Raw genomic sequence first — 25,151 nt, 5'->3', positions numbered from 1 at the left:
GGACCCGGGAAGCGAACCCAGGTCCCCAGGTCTCCTAACTGCGAGGCAGCAGTGCTACCCACTGCGCCACCGTGCTGCCCTTTATAAACCTTCACCATCCAAAAAATTAATGTTTCCTTTACCATCACTTTCCAAATATTCTTGTTGTAACATTTCTTGTATTTGCTCAATACTAATATCTAGAAAAAACCAATATCTACAGCAATTGCAGTATCCACCACAGTTTTTGGTTTGTCTCACCGAAATCTGCCTGTACACATAAAGATGAAAACATCTAGTTTATTAACAACCAGTATTACCATAGGACAAATGAAATTGTGCTATATTAGCATCCACAATTGCAAAACCCGATCATCACAATTTTTTTCCTCACAATTTCCATATTAACAATATCATTCAAATGTTGCACTTATGCACAAGCATTTGATTCAAAGTAGGCAGTTCAGTCTCAAACTTAAAAGTAAACATTTCCAAAACACATCTTCAAAGGTGATATTTTAACTCAAAACTGTAACAATCTTCTCCGCCAATATGTTTACTTTATTTTATGTTAGACACAAGAAATTCTACCTTGCACTCTTCAAAGTTTTTGCATTTTGCCTCTCTTCTCTTGCCGTCATTGTCTCACTTTACAGTTAGATCTGATTATTATATACATATGATGTTGATAAGCAGGGTCCATATATGGTTGTTTCAGGGTAGAAACCAGAAAGGGTTTGAGGCATATTCACATATGCACAATAGCAAGATGACTGATTTACAAAGAGTAATTGCGTACAAATTTGCGTGCGATGGGTTTTGTAGTGGTTTTTTGTACACATTTTCCTCTTTTTTGGAGTATGCATATTTTCAAACTCAAATCCACACAAACATTTTATATTTAAGAACCCAAGTTCTTGTGACATTACAAAACTTGTCATGATGCCCAGTGAATATTTCATTGTGGGTTTCTTGGATACTTGTCAGTCATATTTTGAAATCACAGTGTCAGTTATTCAGTTTTAATAGTGGTTCGTAGCTCATCTCTTTTATTATAATTAATCTACATTGCTATGGCTGATAAACATAAGCATGTGGTGTTGGAATTGTCACAAAAAATGGAACTGATTAAACGTCTACAAAAATTCAAAAGTGCTTTAAATATTGCTTCAATTTACGGAGTAAGAAGGACAACAGTGAATGAGATAAACCGTGATACCGACAAAACTGAAAAAGTGTTGAAAATGGTAATGTTAATGTATCAATGTTAATATTCTCCTGTATTGTAGTTTTCTTTTTAAATTCTGTTATATTATGTTTTGTTAATATATTGTGACATTGTTAGATAGTAGAAAGTGTGTAATGAAAGCTATAAGTAATGGGACTGGGTGAAAGGCTTCTGTTCTGTAAGGGGTGGACATGTATGTTAGGAGATGAGTGACAGCAGAATTTAGGAGAAAAAGGAAGGTGCGGCGGAAGGAAGTTTTGAGTAGAGTCGGGAGACAATAAGCAGGAGTGTTTGCAGTATAGAGAAAAAAGCAACATAAGTGGCAAGAGATAATTATTGGTAGGGGAAGCTTTCTTTTATTGTTTTGGAGGTGTGCTCTGTAACCCAAATAACAGAGTATAAAACAGGGAACCATTTGTTACAGAACAAAGACTCCAAGTAAAACTTAGAAAACTCCAATACACTTGAGTTGCGTTTCCTTATTACATTGGTCGTTAAAATATTACATGAATTCAATAATTTTGTTAATACTATATTATATTTTGTTTTGTAAATAAATATGACTATTCGCTACTTTACATTATATCATTTTTAAAGTAGTTGCTCTGTTATCCGTCTTTTCTCTTATCCGTCACGGCCTCAGTCCTGACTCCTGATGTATAATCGAAGTTTTGTTGTACCTTTTTTATTTGCTGCACATGGAAAGTTGTCATCAGAATGTAGTTGTATGAAAGTATAATGACAATAAATAAAATAAAAAAACTCATAATAATAATTTATAAACTCAAAGAACCTACTAAATAATAAAAAAAGGTCTGTGTGTTCCTTCTCTCTGAGCAATCTGATTGGTCAGTTTGGCTTTGGTGACACAACAAAAGAGGAAGTGCGAATGTGACACGCACAAGGAGAAGTAAATGCGGCAGAGGTATGCTGAAAGAGTCACATTCAGAAACAGCAAGTATAAAACGGTGAGAAAGGTGCCTGGAAAACAGTGACAGAGTCTGAAAATCAGGCTTTACGGTAACATACTTCAGAGAAGGATCGGCAGTTAAGAGACATTCACACACACAAATACAGAGGAAAGCAGCTAAAGTACACACAGGACAAGAGATAGCCAGTATTTTTAAATTATTTTATAACCTGTCTACGACAGGTACTGTGGCAATATTAACTAAAGATGAAAACATAACATTCACAAAACTAGCTGTGACACTTGACAGTATATTCCAAACATTAGACTTTTGCTAGGCCAACCAAAATCTTATTCATGTTGATTAGGAGTTCTGTCTCCTTCAATGTTTATATCATTCTATTGCAGCAGTACTACCAGGCAGTAAAGACTTCAACTCCCAGCAGTTCCTGCAGTTGATCTGATTGGATGCCTGCTTAGGGTGCAGAGGCTGCTGGGGACAATGTGGACTCTGCGGGATTTAAAAGGGGCCCAGTTATACAGAGAAGACAGGCTGTTTTGTGCCTGGAGTTACCAGTCTGTTTTGTCTTCCTGTTCTTTGCCTGTGAGTTAATGTTATTGTCCTGGATTATCCCCTGTTCGTGTGTATGGACTGTCTGGTGTCTGCCTGTTGCATGAGGACTGAATTGGATTGTATGTCAACCTTCAGAGAAGGAGCACTCCCGATCCCATCACTTTTCATCTTCAGGATATATTGGTAGGACTGTTCTTTACACATACTTACAGCGATCTGATCTCTGGATTATTCAAACTTCATCATTTCACTACATTGGTTGCTGTTTCCTATGGACTGTGTTATGGACTTTGTGTGTAGTTTCTGTTATTTGTTTGTTGTTGCTTAATTTGTGTTTATTGTATATCGCTGGAAAGGGAACTGAGGTGGGATTGTTTTGGCTCATGTGGTTAGATTTCCTTTATTATTGTTTAATACATTCATGAATTTCTGTTTAAATTTTGTTGGCTTTTAGTCTCTGTGAGGGAGTGTGTGTGAGTAGGCCCAAGGCTGGGCATGTTCCTTGGATCTCCACCAAAAAATAAATAAATCATCATCTTCAGGTGGTGTGAATCTTAGCTGGGTTTTTCAGACTGCTACAATATGTACTATATAGGGCATAATCTGAGCTTCAGTTTTGTGGAAAATATACAGTATATGTCACAAAAGCTTCCAAATATTATCATTGGTTAAATATGCCTAGATCTCAGTGCTGTTAACTCAGTACAGTATGTATAAGTACATTATGATAAAAGGTAAAATATAAACAAGTGATCTTGCCCCTTAATAAAATATCAAAAAAGTAAATATATTATATATATATATTATTATTATATAATATATATATATATATATATATATATATATATATATATATATATATATATATATATATATATATATCTGAATGAAAAGTTTAAAATAAAATTGCAGTTATTCAGCCACCTCCATAGCATTATTAATGATTTTAGAAATCAATGTCTTTAAGCAGTTAACAAATATCAGCTGGTACTTTCAGTGAATCAAAACACTGCAGAGCATTTCACAGACTCAGTCAGTTCAAGCAGAAACAGAGCAATAGGATTTTCTGCAGCATAACTTAGTATTGTGCCCCTAGACAAACAAATGAACCATTAATGAAAAATTATAACTATAACCAAGTTGTCCTTTGAGAAACATTTGAAAATGGCAACATATTTAATAAGCATGTGGAAAGGCTAAAGCTCAGGGTTTTATTTGTTAAATAAATGTGCAATGTTTATACAACAGAATTTCCTGGGAGACAGTATTTCCAGAAAGATACAATCCGTCATTCTTTATATCAATTCCTGATTAATGTTTGTCTTTTACTTTTCATTTCTCACATTCCAATGTTTCACTGTATATTCTTTAAACGTCTGAATGGATCAAATCTGAAAGTCACATTCACCATCTTTCTGCATTGAATTGTATTGCTTTGCTAACCAACTGATAATGGTGTGCTGTCTGAGAGGTGATATATAAACTACTAAGTTCATTAAACAGACAAGCTGCTCTTGCAAAAACTTTCACTCATGAGCTTCTTACGAAAAATAGGCTTCTTCTAGGAACTCAGCTTTTTTTTTTAAGTTTAACTGCATAAAAACTAGGCTCATGGATGACTCTAAATTGTTCTGTTATTGAGTAAGCTTGTGTTTGGACATACAGTAACTGTATGCTATGATGGATAGAGTCTTTTGTGGGGTTGGTTTATGTATTAGGCCTATTGTTCTCAAGATAGCGCTTGACCCTATCCTTCATGAAACAGATTTAAAAAAACAGACTGATAAATGGCTGAAGGGGAATCTAAGTGAAACAGATTTTCTAGAAATTCCAATATTGAAAACACAAACTATATACAAGCTATGTCAGGGTGCATGCGGCAGTCCACTGATGTTCTGTAAAATTACATCTTTTTTAAAATCGTAATGAAATTCATTCAAGATCTTTTGTTGAGAACAATACTGATGCAGATCATATGTCAAGGTGAGTCAACCTTCTTATTAAAGCATGTCATTTCGTTCTGCTTCATCATCCTTTTTTATTTATTTATTTTTTTTTATTAATTTTTTTTTAGGAAGGAAGCAGTAGGACTTGGAAAGAGAAACCGGCATCCACATAGGTGACTATTTAAGGGGATACAGGAACTACACATTCTCTTCACATTAAAATGAACATAACTTGAAAGACAAAAGGACAGTCCACTTGTTTCCTTCAAAGGAGGAGAAGGAGAAGGAATAACTCTGCTAAACAATATGGAACTCCATCCCAAAAGGACAATATACCTTGTAGGCCTTATTCTTTAACAAAGCACCATTAAAGCCTGTTTTATAAATATTAATTACTAGATCCCTAGAAACCAACCTTGGATTGTCAAGTACCCCCTTGTGGTTACAGATGCTTCACTTTAAACATCCTGCATATTTTCACAAACACTTTCAGAACTGCTCCCAACTCCTAGCTCCATCAAGTGACAATTGAAAAAGATCAGTGTTGCAATCTGACAATTGTTTAAAAAGTGTTCTTTTTTATATTTCTTTACTTAGCTTTAACTGCTAATGAGAGTTTTACTAGGAACAAGCTCCTATATTTTGTGCTGCATTGTCCTTTTTTCTTTGTTTATATAATATAACATTTATTGAGGTTATACTACAGGTAAAGCACAGCTCAGCTGAAAATTTGATCACTATAATATTTTAAATTAATGTTTAAAATTAACAAACAGCACGCCTTGCCTGCTCCCCTGGCCAGTTCAGACAGCTGTGTGAACAGAAAGCCCATCATGAGACAAATTGCCACAGATATTAAAACATCAAAAGACAAAGAGACCAAAGACAAAGCCCTTGCAAGTTTATTTTAGAACAGCATTAATGAATTCTTGCCAGATTCTGAGGAAGCACTGTTCCCAGTAAACAATTTTCTTTGTCAGTTTTGGATAATATAACTTGATTGATTTATATTGATTTTTAGAGGATGGATTTGGATTGTGTTCACTGAGTAAGATAGATCAACACCCAAGCATTGAGGTGTACAAGATCACAATAGATTTTTTCAATGCATAATCCTCACCCATGTGAGATATTAATGTAACTAATGCTATTAAGGGATTAGGACAAATGTTCTAAGAGTGGAGCAGTCCCAAAACATATGATCTTGCAAAGTGGGTGCTTGATGACTTTGTTTGCAGTAAGAATCCAGTCCTTGATATATCTTAGTTGTGATAGATGAGTGTAGTATACCATTTTAAACTGAATTACTCCATTTTATCTTAAAGCATGCCTACTCCCAAACTTGATCCCCATCAGTATGTATATCATCCAAAGAGGTCAAATGAAGATGCTATTTCTATAACACTTCACACAGCCCTGACACACCTGGATAACTGTGGCACCAATGTAAGGATGTTGTTCATTGACTTTAGTTCAGCATTTACTACTACTATTGCTTCAAAGCTTGTCGCAAAGCTTAAGTGAGTTTGGCTTTATCACCTCCATTTGTAATTGGATTCTGGATATCCTGACCAACAGACCACACTCTTAGGTTAGATAATCACACTTCCTCCATAATGACTCTGAACTCCGTTGTCCCACAGATCTGTTTGCTGACCCTCCCACTCTACTCACTCTTCACTTATGATTGTGCCCAAATACATAGTTCTAACAAAATCATTAAGTTTGTTGATGAAATTACCATAGTAAGCCTCAGTAGCAATGTTGAGTCAGGCTACAGTGAAGAGGTCCAGCACCTAAAGGCATTGCGTTCAATCAATAACTTAGACTTGAACATCATGAAGACCAAGGAGCTCATTGTGAACTATAAGAAGTCCAAAGGCTGAGGGCACACTCCCATTTTCAACCACAGGAATGCGTTTGAGTGTATCTCCAGCTTTAAATTCTTGGATGTTCACATTTATGAAGATCTTGCATGGTCCCTCAATATGTTTGCCCTAGTCAAGAAGGCACAGAATTGTATTTGCTTTCTGAGTAGGCTGAGGAAATTTCAGCTGTCTTATCAGATTATAGTGAACTTGTACCACTGCAACATTGAGAGCATTCTTTCCAACTGTATCACAGTATGATATGGTAACTGCATGCTCTCAGACCTGAAGTCTCTGGAGTGGATGATGAAAACTAAACAGCACATAACTAGTGCCTCTTTACCTGCCATCGAAGACATCCAGTACAAACAGTGCATGCAGAGGGCATTTAGCAACCCAACCATGGCCTGTTAACCCTTTTACCTTCTGGGAGGCAGCATAGGATTCTACATTCCAGCACCAGCAGGGTCAGCCTCTACCTTGTGGCTGTCACCCTGCTGAAGTCATAGTCCAAGCTATAGGCCACCTTCACCATTCCCACCTCACCTTTAAACTACATAAGTACACCCTTGGACTCTGCATATTAATATTTTAACTCTCACCAATCATTCTGTATGTATTCTTGACTTACTCTTATCTATATAAATCCCCTCAGTGCTGTATATATTTATATTGCTGCTTATCTGGTTACTTGTAATTAACTACTTGAACGTCTGGTTAAATGTAACACTGCATTTTGTTGTCATGACATATGTGTTCAATGTTGAATCTAATTTAAACAGGCCTTGCACATATTGAAGAAGAGTGTATATTGTGAAATGCAAACTTTCATTCTTTATACTAATTAGGAGGATCATTCCCATCATACCTAAACTTATATAGGGGTTGCACACATTGAAATTAGTCAAAAGAGTCTGGAAATACTACCTACCACAATTTTCCTCAGGATTAGCTAGTATATTTTCAAACACAAAAATTGGTGGAGTTCCTTTTGACAAAGTTTCTAACTTGAACATAGAAATGGTGCCAGTACAATTTCTAAAGGTTAACATACTTGATGACTTCCTTGTACTAAATACTATAGTAAATGTATAGTAAAAATGAAAGGATACATGGTTATTGTTCACTGGAGCAGCAAAGATAAGTATCATGTCTTAAAGTATTTCTTGGATTTTAAGGAAATATTCTCCAATGAATTTCTAGTAAATCGGAGGTTAATAAGTGATGCACAGAGCACAAACATACAATTTGTGGCCAAAACATTGTAGACAGCAAAGCTATACTAGATTGTTAGACCCCACATTCCAAAACCATGGCCGTTAATATGGATATGCCCCCCAGACTTGTGCCTTTGTGGCTATGTCAGCCTCAACCCTTCTAGGAAGACTTTCCACAAAATTGTGAAGTGTGTCTCTGTGGGAATTTGTGCTCTTCAACAAAAAGAATGCTTGCTTGTGAGGTCACACACTGATGTTAGATGAGGAGACCAGGCTCATAATTGGTGTACAAATTCATCCCAAAGGTCTTCATTAGGGTTGAAGTCAGGGCCCTGTGCAGACCACTCAAGTTCCTCCACACCACACTTACCAAACCCTATCTTTTTGGACCTTGCTTTGAGCAGAGGGGTACAGTCATACTGTAACAGAAAAGGGCCTTCCCTAAACTGTTGCCACAAAGTTGGCAGCACACAATTATCTCAAATGTCTTTATATGTTGTAGCATTAACATTCTTCACTGGAGTCAAAGGGCCTAAAATAAACCCTGAAAAACAGCCCCAGATTGTTGTTCCTCCTTTACCAAACTTTACAGTAGGGACTACGCAAGTCTGGAAGGTAGCAATCTTCTGGTGTCTGCCAAACCTAGATTCATCTGTCAGACTGCCAGATAGCTGCTGTGTGTGTGTGTGTGTGCGTGTGTGTGCGTGGGTGTGCGTGCGTGTGTGTGTGTAACTGCGTTATTCAGGAATTATTACAATGTGATTAAAATATGCAGTAGAATGATTCAGAAGACAAATAGCCAGGGGTTCCATAGCATGTTTGATAATGGACAGTCCTGTATGATTCTGATATTAAATAGTCAGAATTTATATTATTTATTATTGCTCCTTCTCTTGGGTGGGGGTTGAATTCATGTTTCGTTTGTATGTATGTATATAATATATATATATATATATATATATATATATATATATATATATATATATATACTATATATATATATATATACTATATATATATATATATATATATATATATATATATATATATATATATATATATATATATATATATATAAGAAGGTCTTACTTCTAGATTTGTTGATTTTCAAATAATTTGTTGGAAAAGCTGTGCAAATTTTATCTTCTTAATTATGCACAATGTTACATTCTCATTTAAGTAAAAAAAATCTGAATTATTTCTTTGAACAGAGGCTTCTAAACTGTAATAAATATTTAAATTCAAGCACATATATTAGGTTCTGTTCAGTGCCAGATCTTGTTGAGTTTAGTGAGCTGGGGCCTCATGTATAAACGATGCGTACAAACAAAAATGTTGCATACGCCCGTTTCCACAGTCACATCGCGATGTATAAAATCTAAACTTGGCGTAAAGCCACGCACATTCTCATGCCAGGTCAAACCATAGCATACACAAGTTTTCGGCTCGGTTTTGCAAACTGGCCGGACCCAGCGTCAAAGCGGTGCTACTGTTCCTGGGTGGCTTCTCTTTATTTTTTAGATTCACATCGCTGACACAGCTTTATTAAATACACCGACATTAACCACATATCGTTTTTTAGTTTAAGACATCTGATTGCAATCAAAATGTAACCATATAATGGTGCACGGAATGGCCAAACTATTCCAAATACTATAGATGCTTTAGCTTTGTTACTCTCAGTGCACCACTCAGAGTATTTTAACCCAACATATATAAGTGTGGAATCACAGCTCTACAGCAGCTGATCGAAAGGCTTGGGGTACAGCATCTAGCACACATTGCCTCAGCCATTTGTCAAAATGCTTTAGAGCCTTTCCTGCACAAACCTTGCAGTTCAGAAACAGTTTTATCCCAAGAGCAATAAAAGCACTTAATCAGTCCATCAAGTGCTCCTGGTAGAACTGTTTGTACTTATAAGTAAATTGCCTCACTGTAAACTTGCATTACAGTTGTAATATTGCACAACCTGAGCCACTAATGCTTTCATATTGTATATTTTCATTATTTTTTATTGTATTATTATTATTATTATTATTATTGTATTATTATTATTATTGTTTTTGTTGTTATTTCACCATTTTATATGAAAATATGTTTAGGGAGGATTTGGATATTGAATCTCATTGTACCATACAATAACAATAAAGGAATTCAATTCAATTCACTAGAAGAGAGATCGTATTTACAGATGATGACGACTGGCTTCCAAGTCAATTTAGATGTCCAGGCGCTGTCTTCTTGGAGCTCTTGATATAATTTTTCAGATGAAATGCAGTAAATTATATATATATATAACATACAGATAATTTTTTAACTTCATTTAAAAAATGTATACTGTTATTAAACATGTACACACAGTAGACAGCAGTAGCGAAGAACTGGCACCCCATTCAGGGATTGTTTCTGCCTCGCGCTGTATGCTTGCTGGGACTGGTGTAACCCTGGATGAATAGATGGATGGAATAAGTACTACGAAGATATTTCAGTGTTCCTTAAAAGTTTTGAAGAATCGGCGTTCTAAGCATACAGATGGCTTGACATTTATTAAAGAGCTGATTTTGTGGCAATTGGTTACTTGGAGAAAGAAAAGGAAGGACAGGAATTGGGAATTGGGTTAGTACGTTTGAAAGAGACAGTACTGCTGCAATAAATATTTCATCGAGGGTCGCAAACGGTGCAGCAAGCATCTTGCAGGAGGCAGGAACAATCACTGGACTGGATGCCAGCTCATTGCTACCATTGCGCCACTGTGGCCCCATGTTTAACACATGCTTTAATTCATTTCATCATGAAAATGATTTCAAGTATACATCTTAGTATTTAAATTGTTCAGAGAGCTGTAATATCATGAATGTAATGTATTCTGTATTCTGTCTGCATAGGAGAAAGCCCGTTTAAGAACGTAGTGATTCACACACATAGAGTACATAGAAGAACACACAGAATACGAAGCATTTAACATGCTACTTCTGCTACGATGGGATTTGAGAAACTAGTAAATTAAAAGATTTTAAGATTATGCTTATTACTTTCTACTACATGTTTAAAGTGGAAATTTCGAGATTAAAGTCGACATTTTGAGCTTTTTTTTCCACTGTGTCCCTATTTTTTTTCCTTTCTCTGTATCCTAATAAGTTTACATATGACACTCAGGTGGGCTTTGACTCACCTTTTCACAGCGACTTTGATATCTGACAACTTCTTTTTTTATTTCGGGCACTGTGCAACTTTCTGAACTTGAACTTTTGATCAAATTCCTTTTGTTGTTTGTACAAGTGCTTGAACCAACAAATAGTATTTTTTTCCTTGCCTCCACTTGGCATTTGCTGATATTCTTTTTTCCCCTGTGCTTTTGCCATTGTCTTTTCAAAGAATGCTGAACTTAAGGGAATATTTATATTGATTTGCATATTCAAAGATGCTTTTTTTGTGCGTACGCAAATTTTGACTTTTGTCCATACGCCATGTTTTAGTGTGAATTCTGCACATGGTGTTATTCATGAAGACCCCTGGTGACAGTGTGACGGGGGCTGAGTAGGTTGAGAAAGTGACCTCATAAAGTAGCATTAAAGTGAGTTTCCATGTGACCATTGGAGGGCTCAAGGGAGTCGGTGTTTTATCAAATCCCAGGTAACAAATGTTTTTGTCTTGTTGACTACATCTCAGACATGTGTTTTTCCCCCCTTGTGTACTAATAAAATGAATTACACTGAACTTGTTTCTGCACATGCTGAAACAAATACAATACCCTGGCTGTAGTTCTCTTGTTTATTTGGATTTAATTTTCAGCGCATATTCATTTTCATTAAGCAGTTTACTTTTTTTATGCTTTAGCCAAAAATAAAAGGTCTATTCCTTTACTATTGGGTACAGAGGGTTGTAACAACATTAATGGAAACTTTTGTTTTTTGTGTCTTTAACATAAAATGTCACCTACAGTAGGTATTATGATCAAACCAGCTTTATTTTGTTGTTTGTTGGAATATCCACGGTGGAGTAATACATCAAGGTCATGAACCTGTCTTCACTGGAATTGTCACTTCGGGGCAGATTAAATAAGAAGTCAAAAAATAACTGACAAATCTGACATTTAAAAGTTCAGTTACACATAGATATAAAGAATAATCCGACTGCCTATCTTGAATTGCTTGAAAAGCATACAATGCAGATGTTTGCACATTGTGATTGTGTTATGTTTTAAAAAAGAAACAATTCATTTTATTTGAAAAGATTTTTCTTTACTTAGGTATCTGGAAATGTGACATACCTCAGGTAAAAGCTGTTTACACTAATTTGCGGATCTTGATATAGTGCTAAGGTCATTTATGGAAGGACTGCTTTCTTTAAATTAGTTCTGACTTGTGTCATCTTCAGAATTTTATGACTTAATTATCTGAAATGTTTACATTTGAATGTTGCAATTGCACTTTCAACTTAGAAATCAACTGACATCTATTTAAAATGTTATTTATATATTACAAGTGGATAAATTGAAGAAACAAACAGGAATTACTGACTTTGTAAACCATAATTCCAGGCATACTGTACATACCTTTAAAAAGATTAAAAGTTTTATGTTTAAAAAGATTTTTAAGAGTCCATTTTTCAAAGTAAGCATGCTTAAAACAAATCACATAACCTGCATTTACATCTTCATTGTCAAAAAGGAAGACGAGATCATAGCTGCAGAATAAACACTGGCACAGTCAATGCCTATTCTATCAAAGCAGGTAGTAGCCCTCCATGAGGGTCCAATCCATCACAGAGTCCCCTCACACATACACATCCACATGGAGCAAATTTAGAATCGCATGTTCAATCAGCATGGAAGAATTTTAGAAAAATGTGTGCCGTTGCTCAGTTTAAAAATAAATTAAGTCAATCAATTAGCAGGGAAGACATGGGGATCATAGTTAGGTGTTGTCTTGAGGGGACCAGAGTATCTTATAATGAGGTGAGACTAAAGCACTTCGTAACTGCTTTTATGACTATGGCTTATGCCAGATTTGCCACTGCTGTAATTTGCTCACACTGAAAAATTAGTAAATAAAATACACATTAAAAAGTTGGTGAGTTAAATACATTTTTAAAAATACATGGTTAAAAGTGAGTGTAAAAAATATCAAAAAAATTGATTATATATCCAATATATAATTATATATCCAATTATATATTCAATATGTTTGGACAGCAATGGCTATGCTGAAACATCAGTGCGAAACAGAACTCAGCGTAACTTAAATACAATAGAATTCATGTTCATATCCCTGCTACTTTGTTTCTGCCTCTACTAGTTTTCATCTTCCATGAATAGTATTGTGTATGTTTAGATAAACACCAGCTCAAACTATTCTTTTTTTTGATTGCAGTACATGGTGAAAAATACAACAGTCACAGTGATCATTGCTCAAGAGAAGAAAAAACACCAGTAAATTTGGAGTTAACCTTGTGTGGCAAGAAATGATTCTAGAAAGAACACACATCCAGAAACAACACTTTAAAAGGTTTGTAGGTTGGGCATCCAATGAGTGTTAAAAAATAGGGTAAATACAATAATCAAAACAGAACACAAGTAGTCCTCTTCTCAGAGCTAGATGGTCAATATATCATTGCCGATTCAGAAATACAGTACAATAATATAATTTGTGATTGTGCAGCACTCTTCACCAAGTGCAGGGGGAGAGCACCACAACAACTCCCAAGGAAAAAAGCAAGAAAAGATTATATCAATCCCTAAATACAAAACGATTACATATAAATATACAGATTCATGAAAATACATACAAAACAAAGTGGAAGTGATTAACATAAATGGAGACCACAATATATGGACACACAAAAATCCATGAAATCCTGGATCCATTTAATCCAAAAATACAATAAAAAATAAATACAATTTCTGCTAGTTCATACACTGTAAACATTTGATATTGCTGAGACCTATTTCTAGTCCTGTATTGGACAATTATGTAAAATAAATATGGAAAGATAGAGAGAGAGAGCAATAGAAACTGAACTAATGACTTGGAAAAGAGAGAAAATAAAAGCCTAAAATTGCTGCTATCCAATCAAGCGCTTAGTAGCACAAGGTAACTGAAGCTTCTTTAAGTTATATATCTTGCTGTCATTTTGACTATTGCATCACTGCATGGAAAATAGTTTACAAAATATGATATATATACTGTATATATTCACATACACACACATATACCTATACACACACACTATGTGTTAAAACCCAACATCTATATTTTGGTATGGAATTTCCAGCATTACACAGTAACATTAACTTAAATTAAAACATACTTCAGTTATTCATTTAGATTTGCAGTTAGACAGCGGATGCAATGCAGCCTTATCTGTGGTACTACTGGCATGGTGTTAGGGTCATGAGGCACAATTACTGTTTCAGGTGTATTGACCACAGAAATCAGCATCTCCTGTGGTTCTTTACTATCAATGCACTTAATGGGAGTTCAGTATAATGGAAGTGACTGCACACAATTCAAATGCATATTCTACAGTTCATTTTTTTCATCGCAAACTGCCAATTCTTTGAACCTCATACTGACTAATTGTAATAGTGTAACAGTTACCAAGACAATATACAATGTTTACAAGGCAAGTGTAATTAAATAGCGGCGCTGCACGTTAATTTTTTTTTTCAATAAAGTCAAGCGTTAGGCAAGTGTCATTAAATAGCGCTGCTGCATGTTCAGCTTCTTTTCAATAAAGTCAGGCATTAGGCAAGTGTCATTAGATAGCACCGCTGCACGTTCAGTTTCTTTTCAATAAAGTCAAGTGTTAGGCAAGTGTCATTAAATAGCGCCGCTGCACGTTCAGCTTCTTTTCAATAAAGTCAGGCATTAGGCAAGTGTCATTAAATAGCGTGGCTGCACGTTCAGTTTCTTTTCAATAAAGTCAAGCGTTAGGCAAGTGTCATTACATAGCGTGGCTGCACGTTCAGTTTCTTTTCAATAAAGTGAAGTGTTAGGCAAGTGTCATTAAATAGTGCCACTGCACGTTCAGTTTCTTTTCAATAAAGTCAAGCGTTAGGCAAGTGTCATTAAATAGCATGGCTGCACGTTCAGTTTCTTTTCAATAAAGTCAAGCGTTAGGCAAGTGTCATTAAATAGCGTGGCTGCACATTCAGTTTCTTTTCAATAAAGTCAAGTGTTAGGCAAGTGCCATTAAATAGCGTGGCTGCACGATCAGTTTCTTTTCAATAAAGTCAAGTGTTAGGCAAGTGCCATTAAATAGCATGGCTGCACGATCAGTTTCTTTTCAATAAAGTCAAGTGTTAGGCAAGTGTCATTAAATAGCGCCGCTGCACATTCAGTTTCTTTTCAATAAAGTCAAGTGTTAGGCAAGTGTCATTAAATAGCGCCGCTGCACATTCAGTTTCTTTTCAATAAAGTCAAGTGTTTGGCAAGTGTCATTGAATAGCGCCGCTGCACATTCAGTTTCTTTTCAATAAAGTCAAGCGTTAGGCAAGTGTCATTAAATAGCGCCGCTGTATGATTAGTTGTAATTTTTTCTGGGTGTTTCTTTTCTTTAAAGTTCTAAAGTTTTTCCCACATTGCAAACACTTCCTTTATCTCACTTTAAGAGAACCTCCTCCGCGATACTGATCTCCTGCAGAACCTGTACGTTGCTGCGTCTGTAGTTCCGTCAACTCTTCTGTCGTCAGTTCCTCGGAATGTGCGGGGACAAGCTCTTTGCTGACTCGTATTTCGAATTTTGGCTCATAACTCAAGACAAAAAATCGACCTAGTGACAGCTTGTATCTCAAAAAACTTGTACGTTGGGGCACTCGTATCTCAAGGTACCACTGTACATTGTTTTCAGGTTTTAGTTGTTCCTTTCACTATTTTGCAAATGTTTAGTGTGTACGTAAATATATACAGTATGTATATGATTGTTCAGGCCTATGTTTATGCATTTGAATATGAAGTGGCAGGATGTCTTTGCGCTAAAGAATCTGTTCTGTAATATTTATGCCATTTCATAAGGAAATAACAAAGTAGTTTGTATTAAATTTGAAGGCATTTTTAAGGAAAAATGTATATTAAGTTAACAAATTCTGATAGGTATCTATATTACTAAACGACAGTTTAATTTATGCACAGCAGATGCACCGAAGCGCATGCGCACTGCGCAGCGGCGCCCCAGAGTCAAACGCAGCGGCTTCCCAGAGTCAGTAGGTGGCGCCCAAACAACACAACCTGTAAACTAAACTTACTCTAATCCACTGTGCCAGCAGTCTGTGTGGCATGTTCAATTATGATTCCTAACAGTAAACGACGTCTACCTAACCACACAGCCACAGAACAACAAAGACGAGACCGCATAGATAAAAACAATAAACGGAGGCTCCTACAACGCGCTTCAAAAACACCACACGCAAAGAAGTCACGGCTCCAGACAACAAAGACGAGACTGCATGGATAAAAACAATACACGGAGGCTCCTACAACGCGCTTCAGACACACCAGAAGCAAAGATGTCACGGCTCCACAATGAAAGAGCTCAACTAACGGAAATACAAAACGAGCCCGTATGGATAAACACAATGAACGAGCGCGCCCACAACGCGCTTCTGACACAGCAGAGGCAAAGGAGGCACGGCTCCAAATGGAAGGAGCTCAATGATTAGTAATACAAACATGAGCCCGTATGGCTACGACCTGTAAATGAGCCCGTATGGATAAAAACAATGAACGAAGGTGCCCACACAAAGAAACCGCTTTAGTACAAATAGGTTTATTTAATTAAATGAAAACTTTACCATGGCTATGACCTGTGAACTAAATCTGAGGTAAAGCGTGCATGCCAGGTTGTACAGCCCCCTGAACGCGACCGCCCACACCACCGCATATACCACGTTCGTTTAGTAATGTGGCCCTCCATTCCCGGATCCGCCACCATGGTCACTTCAGCACGCGAATCTGCCGCCGTCACCAAACGACTTCTCGCTGACGACACAGCCATAGAAAAACAAAAAAGAGACTGCATGAATAAAAACAATAAACGAAGGCGCCTACAACACGCTTCTGAAACACCAAAACCAGATGAGTCACAGCTCCAAAAAGAAACTGCTTTAGTACAAATATGTTTATTTAATTAAATGAACTTTCCCAGGACGCACCCACCCTCCATGATATTTTATTCCTCCAAATATCGGAGGGAACAGAAAGTGATTGCCATTCTTGGATTTACGATTCTTTCGAGAATCGCGGGCTTGCTAGTTTCTTTTTATTTTACAGTTTCACACCACTTTCATTAAATGCCTGAATATCATCAGTGCCTTGGGTGTTTGTTGAAGGAGTGTTTAGCTCACTGCATAACTACGTACGGAAACGCGTGGTGAGGGCAGAAGAGTGAAAATATTTACTTCATTTCAAGCGCAGCCACGTGGATCAGAAACACGTTTATCTGTTTCACTTGAGTCAGCAATGTCTGAGACAAACCCCAACAACATTGATTCTCAGGACCTAGAAATTAGGTCCGAATGCCGTGCATCAGCAATTTCACATCACTCAAGTAAGTCCTCAGTTAGCATTGCTGCAGCACAGGCCCGTGCAAAGGCTGAAGCTGCACGCACAAAGGCTACATACGCCAAGCAAGAGATAGAGATGAAAGTATAGCAGGCATGTTTAGAAGCAACTTTAAAAGCTCTTACGGAAGAGGCTGAGGCTGCATTAGCAGAGGCACAGGTTCTCAAAGAAGCAGCATTTAAAGAAAATGACGAATGCATCAGTGAAGCTAAATACCTCCTGTCACCCCAACAATCAATTCATCGGATTTGAGAATATATTCAAGCACATTTTGCAGTTCATGAAAATGACACAGAACTTCATTACAACACTCAGGAAGCAACAATCACTTATCCTCCACCTCCCACATGATTAGATTTTGGTGGTTCCCTTCATGACAAACAAAAGTTGCTGCAGTCAGAACTCTTGCATTCTCTTACCAAAGAACCATCAAAACAAAAGCTTCATGTTAAAGACTGTATAAATTTCAATAATTTTGACTCTGGTGCAAAGGCCTCCAAAGCACACTCACAATTCAATACAGCAGTGTTTAAAGAAAACCAGCTCTCGCCCATCTGCTCAAGCAGATCTTCAGATATATCTGACCTTGCAGCATATTTGGCTCGTCGTGATCTTTTAACAGGAGGACTTAAGATGTTTGACAATTAGCCGGCAAATTATTTGTCCTGGAAATCTAGCTTTCACAATGCCATAGAAGGACTGAACCTCAAACCATGTGAAGAGATAGACCGTCTTATTAAGTGGCTTGATGGCGAGTCACTGCAGCTTGTTAAAAGGATCAGAGTACTTCATGTCCGTCACCCACAATCTGGCCTGAAAATGGTTTGGGAAAGACTAGACAAACTTTATGGTTCTTCAGAAGCAATTGAAGCTTCACTTTTCACTAGACTTGATGGCTTTCCGAAAGTCTCAGCAAAAGACTATCAAAGACTTCAAGAGCTTGGAGATTTGCTCCTTGAAATAGAAGCAGCAAAAAAATGGTTACTTACCTGGACTTAGTTTTCTCGCTACTGCCAGAGGAATAAATCCTATTGTGGAAAAGCTGTCCCACAACCTTCAAGAGAAATGGATTTCTCAGGGCTCGTGGTATAAAAGAGAAAATTGTGTACAATATCTTCCATTTTCATTCTTTGTAAAGTTTGTGTGTTGCTATGCAGAGATGGGAACTGATCCCAGCTTTGTTATCCCAGCTTCTGGGTATTCAGCAGGGTATTCAGAAGTGAAGGGTCATTGTCCAAACCATGGAAACCTACCAATCCCATCTCAGTAAATAAAACTGCTATTGAAAACTCTACCACACTTACCTGTACCTCCTCTGAAAAATCTCTAGAGGATCCATCCAAAAAATGTCCAATTCATAATAAGCCTCACGCTCTCAAAAACTGCAAAGCTTTCAGAGAAAGACCATATGAAGCACGCATGAACTTTCTTAAGAAACATAGCATTTGTTTCAGATGCTGTGCTTCATAAAGCCACCAAGCTAAAGACTGTAAAGCTGTCATCCACTGTTCAGAATGTGACAGTGACTGGCACATTTCAGCAGGTCCAGTACCCTGGATTACAAGAGAACCTAACCTCTCTGCCACAGAGCATGGTGGGGAGCAAACTGAACATGCTGAAACTGTGGCTACTTCTATATGTACAGAGGTCTGCGGAAGTCTCCAAGGCAATTTCTGTTCTAAAATATGCCTAGTAAATATATATCCAAAAGGACACCCCGAAAAGAAAGTAAAAATGTATGCAATGCTAGATGATCAGAGCAATGTGCCGTTGGCAAGATTTGCATTTTTTGACATTTTCAACATCCAGAATGACAACACATCCTACACCCTAAAGACATGTGCTGGAACTACAGAAATGTCTGGAAGACGAACCTGTGGATCAGTGGTGGAATCAGTCAATGGAGAGGTTTGCCTTACTCTGCCAACCCTTATTGAGTGCAATTTGATACCCGACAACAGGGATGAAATCCCTACACCTGAAGCTGGATACAACCATCCTCATCTCAGAGTTATTGCTAACAGCATTCCACCTCTTGACCCCTGTGCCGAGATTCTCCTGTTGCTTGGCAGAGACATTATCTGTGTGCACAAAGTAAGAAGCCATCACAATGGTCCAAATAACACCCCCTATGCCCAACGATTAGATCTAGGATGGGTCATTATCGGTGATGTCTGTTTGGGGGGCATCCACAAGCCGTCTTTGAAAGTCCTCAAAACCAGTGTCCTCGAGAACAGACGACCAAGCTACTTCCAACCTTGTGAAAGCAGTATCTGCGTAAAAGAGAAGCTCTCAAACGAGAAGGGTAAATCAACTTCTATCTCATTCACAGAATTTAGGCAAGCTAATCTCCGGTCATTCAGAGTATAACAACAAGCTAGCTCCCTCTTTTGAAAATGAGACTTTCCTCCAAATAATGAATACTTAAATTTTCAAGGATAACTCAAACAGCTGGGTGGCCCCTCTGCCATTTCATTCTCCTCGACAGTTTCTTACTAACAACAGAGAACAAGCCCTTAACCGTCTTTTGTCTATCAAACACTTTTAAAAGAAAACCTGGAATGAAAAAACATTTTATTGAATTCATGAAGAAGATTTTTGCCAATGGACATGCTGAAACAGCACCACAAATGAAGAACACCAAAGAGTGCTGGTACTTGCCAAGTTTTGGCATTTATCACCCTCAAAAACCACACCAAATTAGAGTTGTGTTTGATTCAAGTGCATGTTATAAAGGCATTTCACTTAATGATGTGCTCACAGAAGGTCCATATATGAATAATAGCCTACTTGAAGTTCTTATTCGCTTTAGGACAGAGCGAATAGCAGTGATGGCTGACATTCAGCAAATGTTTCACAGCTTTGAGGTAAGAGAAGGCCACCATGACTATTTTCGCTTTTTGTGGTTTCGCAACCACCAACTCGATGATGAAATTGAGGACTATCGCATGAAGGTCCATGTTTTTGGCAACTGTCCATCCCCAGCAGTGGCCATTTATGGGCTAAAGAGGATAGCTTTAGAGCAGGGGTGTTGAACTCCGGGCCTGGAGGACCGCAGTGACTACAGGTTTTCATTCTAACCCTTTTCCTAATCAGTGAGCAATTTTCACTGCTAATTAAATCCTTTTCCCTTCATTTCAATAGCCCTGTTTTTTAAGGATTCAGTCCTCTGAATTGATTTGTTTCTTCATTAAATGGCAGCCAAACAGAAATGAGACATGAAACGAGCCAACAGATGACCAGCTAAACTGGGATTTCAAACTCCAACCAATTTCACTCCAAACAGTCTCTTAATGAGAAGCTGATTCTTGCTGTTAATTAAGCCCATTATTTAATTCAATGGCTTGTTGCTGCTCTCATTCTGCCACAGCAGATATTTCCAAATTTGTTGATTTTTCTGTTCTTTCTAAGAACACCGTCAAAATGTTTTGGTGACCTGAGAGACCAACCTTACTGAGACCTTCACCTTTCTTTATTTTCAGATATTGCGTGATGAGCACAGGTGAGCTGGTCACGTGGTGGCTTGTTGGTCTCATTATTGTTTGGCTACTAATTAAGGAAAAAGAGACAACTAAGGGGCCTGAGTCAAGTTAATTAAAACTAAAGCGAAAGAAGTTAATTAGCAGTAAAAACGGCTCACTAATGAAGATGGTTAGAATGAAAACATGCAGCCACTGCGACCCTTGAGGACCGGAGTTCGACACCTGTGCTTTAGAGGGTGAAAGGGAATTTGGTGCTGAAGCAAGACTATTAGTAGAAAGGCATTTCTATGACGATGGCCTGAAATCATTTTCCAGTGTTTCTGAGGCCATTGATGTACTCAAAAGAACTCAAGACATGTTGGCTCAGTCTAAGCTAAGACTGCATAAGATTGCATCAAACAGCATTGAAGTGATGCAAGCCTTCCCAGGAGAGGATCTAGCCAGTAATCTGTGTGACCTTGACTTTGGCCAAGACCAACCTTACATGCAGCGCAGTTTAGGCCTTAGATGGGATATCACAAAAGAGACATTAACTTTTCAGGTAGATGCCGATGAGAAGCCCTTCACACAGCGTGGTGTCTTATCTACAGTAAACAGTCTGTTCGATCCCCTTGGATTTGCTGCTCCTGTAAGCATACAAGGTTGTTTTATTTTGAGAGAACTTACCTGTAGTGTATGTGAATGGGATACTCCACTTCCCAGTGAGAAGTGCGAAGAGTGGTACAAGTGGAGTTACTACCTTCAGCATCACAAAGAACTGACAGTACCCAGATTTTACACATCACTCTCATTTTCGTCAACTCAAAGGAAAGAGCTCTGTATCTTCTGTGATGCATCAACAAAAGCACTTGGGGCAGTTGCTTACCTTAAAGTCACAGACGCCAAAGGACAGACTGAAGTTGGTTTCATCTTTGGTAAGGCAAAACTAGTTCCAAAATCAGAACTTACCTTTCCAAGGCTAGAAATCTGTGCAGCCATCCTTGCAGTTGAGATTGCAGAGATGATTTCTGAAGAACTGGACACAAAACTGGATGACACAAGGTTTTACATGGACAGCAAAGTAGTGCTTGGCTATATATTTAATGAAACCAGAAAGTTCTATGTTTATGTCCACAACCGAATCCAGCGTATTAAGCACTCATCTCAATCAAGTCAGTGGAATTACAGTATATTCCCACCCACCTAAACCCAACTGATCATGCAACAAGAGCACTTCCAGCAAGTCAGCTTGCTTGTTCTTCATGGTTAACTGGACCTGCTTTCCTGGCTGATGCAAGACAAAATCAGCTATAGACAGAAGTATTTGACCTCATTGATCCTGCATTTGATGTAGAGATACGTCCAGAGGTAACCGTGTGTCTCATAAACGTCATACAACCAGCTTGGCAGTGCACATTTTGAACGGTTTTCGAGCTGGAAATCATTTTGTAGGGCTATTGTTCACCTCTCACACATTGCTCATAACTTTAAACTAGCAACCAAGAATAACTCTTGTAATGGCTGGCATGTCTGCAACAAACCCTTTACCAAGGGACAGTATGACCAAGCCAAAGCTTGTATCCTAACTAGTGTTCAAATTGAGGCCTATGCAGAAGAAATTAATTATGTACGGTCAGGAAAAGAAATTCGCAAACAAAGCTCTCTAATTAGACTTTGTCCGTTTGTTGACTCACAAAGTCTACTTCGGGTTGGAGGCAGGTTGACGAAGGCACATCTCTCATCAGACGAAATACACCCAATAATTATACCTGGTAAGCACCATGTTACCAGACTGCTAATTAGACACTACCATGAACAGGTGCAGCATCAAGACAGACATTTTACTGAAGGGACAGTATGAGCAGCTGGTTTCTGAGTTGTCAGGGGAAAGCAAGCCATCAGCAGCGCAATTCACAATTGTGTAACCTGTCGTAAGCTAAGAGGAAAAAGGGAATAACAAAAGATGGCAGATTTGCCCATAGATTGCCTAAGTACAGATCCTGCATTCACTAATGTGGGACTAGATGTATTTGGTCCATGGACCGTAATCCCAAGAAAAACACGTGGTGGCTACCTAAATAGCAAACGTTGGGCAGTAATATATACTTGTCTGTGCACACGAGCAATACACATTGAGGTAATTGAATCAATGGACACTTCCAGTTTTATTAATGTTCTAAGGCGATTCTTTGCAATCAGAGAACCTGCGAAGAAGCTAAGATCTGACCGAGGAACAAATTTTGTAGGAGCCTGCAGAGAGTTACAAATAGACTCTAATGCCTGCAAGAACAAGGAAGTGAACAGTTATCTTACAGATCAAGGATGCACATGGCAGTTTAACCCTCCACACTCCTCACATATGGGAGGCAGTTGGGAACGGATGATTGGCATCGCACGGCAAATATTAGATTCTAAGTTTCTCCAGTTTGGACATAGGAAGAGCACACATGAAGTTTTGATAACATTTATGGCTGAGATTACTGTTATAATCAATTCCAGGCCACTTGTTCCAGTGTCTACAGATCCAGATCAACCACTTATTCTTACTCCAGCTATGCTTCTGACTCAAAAAGTTGGGGTTCCTTCAGCAACTCCAGATCAGTTCAATGATGGTGACCTTTACAAACATCAATGGCGTCAAGGGCAGATCTTAGCTAATACTTTTTGGCAACAATGGAGACGGGAATACATTCATAACCTTCAGACTCGTCACAAATGGAAATATGAGAAACCAAACCTAAAAGAAAGATGTGGTGATAATGAAAGACAATAAAGTTAACAGGTACGAATGGCCGGCAGGGTTAATCACGAAATCATTTCCCACTGAAGATGGAAAAGTAAGGAAGGTCGAAGTGAAGATTGTCAAAGACGATGTATGCAAGTTTTTACTGCGACCAATCTCTGAGGTCATTCTTTTAGTATCTGGGGACACATGCCTATGAACGTTATTTTACAGGGTTGATCCCATTTGTTTAGTTTGTGTTAGTTTGACATCTTACGGATGCCAAGTGGGGAGTGTTTTGTCCTCTGTTAAAATGTGCTCATTGGGGACCTCTAGTGGCTTAATTAGGTATTGTTTTATACTGCTATTAAGACTCCATCTTGACGCAAGCAATACATGGAGAAGCAGGTGGCAGACATCCATTTCCATCCGCTGTTTATTTGCCCTTGTAAAGGCATAATCTAGGTATTTTGTTTCTTTATTAGTATATACATTGTTTTCAGTTGTTGTTCCTTTTACTATTTTGCAAATGTTTAGTGTGTACGTAAATATATACAGTATGTATATGATTGTTCAAGCCTATTTTTGTGCATTTGAATATGAAGCGGCAGGATGTCTTTGCGCTAAAGAAGCTGTTTTGTAATATTTATGCCATCTCATAAGGAAATAATAACAAAGTAGTTTGTATTAAATTTGAAGGCATTTTTAAGGAAAAATGTATAATAAGTCCAAAGACATGCAGGTTAGGTGGATTGGCGATTCTAAATTGGCCCTAGTGTGTGCTTGGTATGTGGGTGTGTTTGTGGGTGTCCTGCGGTGGGTTGGCACCCTGCCCGGGATTGGCTCCTGCCTTGTGCCCCGTGTTGGCTGGGATTGGCTCCAGCAGACCGCCGTGACCCTGTGCTCGGATTCAGCGGGTTAGAAAATGGATGGATGGAAGTTAACAAATTCTGATAGGTATTGCTTTTTACTTTACAGTTTCATACCACTTTCATTAAATGCCTGAATATCATCAGTGCCTTGGGTCTTTGTTGAAGGAGTGTTTAGCTCGTTGCATAACTACGTACTCAAACGCGTGGTGAGGGCAGAAGAGATGGACTGTTAAATACTTTGCTATTTTATAACCATTCCAAATCATATGGAAGTGATGCTTCAAATGTCAGCTGTTTATCTGGAAACATGCCTTTCAAAGTAAAGTCCATACTGGTTGCTGCACAGAATGTGAATTAATCATTCTTTTAAATTCCTACCTCTGTTCAAAGTTAGTTTTTGGAACTCATTTGAAACAAACAAGTAAGGGAAAAATAGATGATTGGATAAATAAAATTTTACATTAATTTAAAACATGTAATTTAAGAATAAATACAGTAAAAAAATAAATCGCAATCTATTTTGTTACTTTTTTCTGGGAAATACACAGTAGACAGAAATTATATTTTGCCTCCTTTCTGACACCTTCCTACCCCTAAACATTTTTCCTGTCTTAATCCCTCTGCCTAAAGGTAACAAGATAAGAATCAGAGAGTTTAATAAAAAGTAAGGATGTTCTGTTGCTCTAGAGGATTATAACAAAGGGCTTTATCCATAAAAGGCTGCCATTTTTTTAATTGCAAGGTTATATTCTATTTAATATCTTTCTTGTTTTTAATTTGAAGTAATAAAGCCAAGCAGAAGTGGCATCTTAAA

Source organism: Erpetoichthys calabaricus, chromosome 14, assembly GCF_900747795.2.
Source record: "Erpetoichthys calabaricus chromosome 14, fErpCal1.3, whole genome shotgun sequence".
NCBI classification, from domain to species: domain Eukaryota; kingdom Metazoa; phylum Chordata; class Cladistia; order Polypteriformes; family Polypteridae; genus Erpetoichthys; species Erpetoichthys calabaricus.
This window is presented reverse-complemented; position numbering follows the sequence as displayed.